Genomic DNA, 4,527 nt, shown 5'->3' with positions numbered 1-4,527 from the left:
TCAAAGGCCCTGAGGTTCTAGAGTGTGTAACAGGTTTGAGGAACAGCCAGGAGGCCAGTGTGGCTGAAGTAAAGTGCTAAATGGAGAGAGGTAGCAGAAAGGCCAGGGAGAATGCCAGGCTGATCACACATGGTCTGTGGTCCACTGTACGGTCTAATTTTTTCTGTAGTCAGATGGGAAGATGTTGCAGGCTTTTGAGCAGAAAATATTATGATTAACTTCAATTTTGAAATGACCACTGGTGTAGGATACAGACTAAAATGTGTGTATAGAAGCAAGGGGAGGCAGAAGCAAGAGATCAATGGTGAAAATGCATGCAGTAATCTGAGAGTTGGTGATAACTTGGCCAGAGCAGTAGCAGTGGGAATAATAAGGAATCGAATTCTAGATACACTTTAAAGGTAAAAGCAATGGGATTTTCTGTGATGTGTGAAAGGAAGATTCAAAGAGGACGTCAAGATTTTTCTTCTGAGGAAGTGAAAAAATTAAGTTTCCATTTACATACATGGGAGAAAACATGAGAGAAGAGGATGTTTTTGTGTGGAAATGAAAAAATGTGATTTTGAACATGTTAAATATGTGATGCCCAAAAGACATTTAGGTGGAAATGTTATGTAGATAGTTTAATATGTAAGTATGGAGGTCAGGGGAAAAGTAGAAGTTAGAGATTAGAATTTGTAAACTATTTGTGTATGGATAGTTTTAAGGTCTTGAGACTAGATTGGATTCATTTAGGGAGTAAGTTTAGAGAAAAAGAGATATATCGTTGAGCCTTGAAGCACTCCAACATTTAAATATTTAGGAGATAATGAGGAGCCAGCAAAGGAGACCGAAATGGTCTCTGTAAAGTAAGGAGAATTACACAAACACATACACACATCCACTCACGCACAATCTCCTTTTCTAGTAACTCTGAGTTCAGATCTAGGAGTCAGTCTCTGAGAAAGGATGATGCTGAGTTTTTCATGATAAACCAAGAAACCCAAGGAGGAAGGGGCTTTGATCAGGGAATGACACTTCTGCTCAGTCTTTTTCGGACCAAAAAATGACTTTGGAATTTGGGGTGAAGACATAGTGTGTAATACGAAGTACGATGATGAAAAGATGGCAACATCTTTTGGTTGAAATAGGAGATATAAACTTTTATGATGTCAGTCTTCTTGTGACCTTTAATATAATGCCTGATCTGAAAAAATTTAGCAACCCTATAGATAAATAAATAGAATAAAATGGTGTATTTTCTCTTTTTTTTCATACACAGACATGTACTAAAATTAAGATTATATTGTATATACATTGTTGTCTGCTTTTTATTTGATATCATAGCAGGAATATTTTTGGAAGATTCTTTTTTCATCATATTTTGATGAGAGAAGAGAGATGATCAATTTTAGTATATGTGCTGCCAAAGCGAGCACAAGAGATGATCAAAGAAAAGATTATGTTAGTTTGAGAAACGTCTGGTCCAATATCTACCAATAAAGTAGACTGATGACTGTGTGTATATATGGGAGAGAGAGAGAAAAAAGACAGTTCTGGACTTGGGGACTTGGGTCTTGGTGACTGAATGATGACTGTGCTATCCTTAGGGACTGAGAAAACAGACTAACTAAAGCTTTGCTTATTTTTTATATTAAGGTGGATTCCAGAATTGCTTTCTATATAGCTGGAGAATTGTTGGTTTTTCATTACTAGATATAGCAGAAACTGAAGGGGAAGGCTACCTGAAAATGCTTTAATTGATATCTACCAATATAAATAGGTAATGAAATTAATTTGTGACACCAAGTAGATTGTTTTGACTAAATTACTTTGTTCGGTTTCCCCCACAGCTTACAAAGAAAAAAATCCGTATCTCTCCTATATTTTTCATGTTGCAGGGATCCAGTCTAGACATCTATACCATCAAGATTTAATATAAGAAGTTTTTACATAAATCTGTGAAAATTGTGAAAAGTCATTTTAGTTTATCAGAAAATGTTATGAGCATGACCATAGAAAATATTTTCTCCTGTTGACAGGTTTTATGGCACAAATTGCCTCTATAATAAATATTTGATGTGATTAGATTAAGATATTGGCAAGACCAGAGTCAAATAAAGTCTTTTTTGAATAAACAAAATTAATGAAAAGAATAAAAATAATATTTGCTTGTAAACTTCTGACAGCCATAAGTAAAATATAAGTGTTTATTTTTCCGTTTGTGTATTGTGAATTCTACATATGGGTTCTTGACTGGTGAGCACAATTGGCTAAAAAATGGGACTTTACAAGGTCAAGGTCACACATTCCACTGACCACATAGAAGCAGAAAACTATGTCATAGCCATCAATTGCATCAGAAATTCTATACGGTTATTTCGTGGACATGTGTTATTGGTCATGTAAAGACTAGCCAAAAGAGTTTCAGTAATTGTCATCATACTATTAGAAAAAATAGATACACAACTTTAAACATAGATACCATACATGACAGGACAATAATTTCAACTTTATATGTGAATGGCAGTAAAGACACAGAGACTCAAAATGTACAAACTCAACTGCATCAGAGAAAAAGCCCACTTAGTTGTAATTTCAGTATTTAGCTGAAAACAAACATACTATAATTGTCTTTCACTTTTATTTCTGTTTAGTATTGCATTACTATAGAACTTTTAGATGGATGTTACTTTTTAAATAAATATACAGTTATTCTGTGTATCTTTGTCATTCGTTAAAACTAAATCAATGCATCAGAACACAGGACTTTTCAAAATTTAAAGCAACATCTTTACATCTCAGAGTTTGTGAAGTCCATCAGGGAAATAACAAAACAGCACGGAGAAATTCACTCACTTGTTTCTGCCACTTCACATTGAGGGTCATATGCAATGACAAATACTGAAACTTGCACCGCAGATTGAGTTGGGGAAACATTAGTTTCTGATCATTGCATTTTTTTGCTTTAAAAATCTCAGCCTATGATTTCCTGACATTTGCTTTTCCCATTGAGCTATACCGATCCCATAATAAAGTACAAAGCAGTATTAAGTTTCTCTGAAAATCCACTCATTATTCACTGGACTTTGAAACCCAACTGCCCCCTCATCTTTCAAGGAGAATTGTGCTTTTATGCTGTTCATTAAAACAAAGAAGAAGAAAAGAATGTAAACTGTCAAGTCTGTAACCTTTAACAAATCACCATTTTCATCTGCAGCCCCAGCAGTTGTTTAAAAGCAAGAGCAAGAACAGAGAGAAAGCCCCCCTTTCAGTCTAAAACTCTTGCTCTGCTTTAGTAAAACCGTTAATACAAACACTGTGGATCAGCCTTTCAATATGCAAAATGGACGAAGGTACTCAGTTTTCTTTTGTAATAGATTAAATCCGAAGTAGTTCTTTATTAGGGAAATCCTTTGTAATCTTCTGATTTCGCTTTTTTAAAAATTAGACTCTGGCTATCACAGCATATTGACCATGGAAATAAAATATTTCTCTAACAGGTTTCGAGTCTTAAGGACAGTTTCCTCTGTATTTTTCTTGTACCTATTTGCCTCCCACCCGCCAAAGTCTTCACTCAACCCTACTAACAGTCCAGCTGACACCATAGATAAGAAACAAACTGTTTTCTGCATGACCTCTAAGCATTCTACTCCACAGGAAAAGCAACGTGGAATGCACACTCAGCAGGCTACGAGCCTGGAGCCAGTTTGTCCTCGAGGCATTTCTGCCATAAAACATAATATTATCCACTGTGTTTTGCTCTAAGCAGATCCGTCTCCCACTCCTTTCTCTCCCCTTCCTGCTGCTCACTCCGCACCTGGCTGCAATTCATGACCCAGTGGGCACATAGCAAACAAAAAGCCCCAAACAGCAACAGATCTCTTTGTTTTACATGCAAATCTTACCTCCGGTAGTTGTCACATCTTCCTCAAAAGCCACGCTTAATTTTTAATGACAGCGATCCAGTGCAGTCCTCCGAACAGGCACCGGTAATCATCATTACCTCTCGTGCCTAAAGCCTTTCTGGACCATTAATGTCACAACACTTGCTAACTCATAGCTTTAATACTCCCTGCTCAAAATGTCTGAAAGAGTTTGGAAGGACAATAGGAGTGACAGGCACGCTAGACAGCCATGCTTGAAATTAGTTGTCTGAAGCTCTGTTAAAGCTGCTTCATACTGTTTTTAAAGCGTGCAGGAGGTAGGATTATTAGCCTATGATAGGCATGCTGTTTCTGTTTTTATTAAATACTGTAATAGGCTGTCTGTTAGCAATGCTGTGATAGGTCCAATATCGCTCCCCCACTCCTTTTGAATTTTCATATTAAAAAGGGAGAGAGGGCTCAGACGTCCTTAGGAGACTGAGACCTACACCATCCTGCCTACTGGATCAGATTTCCAAATCCTCTCTAACTATAGAAGAAGGACTTTCTTTTGCAATTAGGTATTTTCACATGGAGAGTGAAGTTGGGAATAAACACTCTGGGATCCCCAAACAATGCTCTCACTCCCAGCAAGGGACTCCTCCTCTTGCCAGTTACAAAA

General features: G+C 36.9%; 1 protein-coding gene across 1 annotated transcript in view; it reads right to left on the bottom strand.

Moving 5' to 3' along the window:
* Window positions 1-4,300, bottom strand: part of KCNMB2 (potassium calcium-activated channel subfamily M regulatory beta subunit 2) — a 215,698-nt gene extending 211,398 nt beyond the window's left edge. Inside the window, exon 1 of the mRNA XM_006910850.1 lies at window positions 3,888-4,300. The gene's annotated coding sequence lies outside the window, so the exon portion shown is untranslated. The remainder of the gene's footprint in view (window positions 1-3,887) is intronic.
* Window positions 4,301-4,527: the final 227 nt, after the last annotated feature.

This window comes from Pteropus alecto, unplaced genomic scaffold (assembly GCF_000325575.1).
Source record: "Pteropus alecto unplaced genomic scaffold, ASM32557v1 scaffold33, whole genome shotgun sequence".
Classification (NCBI taxonomy): Eukaryota; Metazoa; Chordata; class Mammalia; order Chiroptera; family Pteropodidae; genus Pteropus; species Pteropus alecto.
Note: the sequence above shows the minus strand (reverse complement) of the source record. Positions and strands in the feature narration are given on the sequence as shown.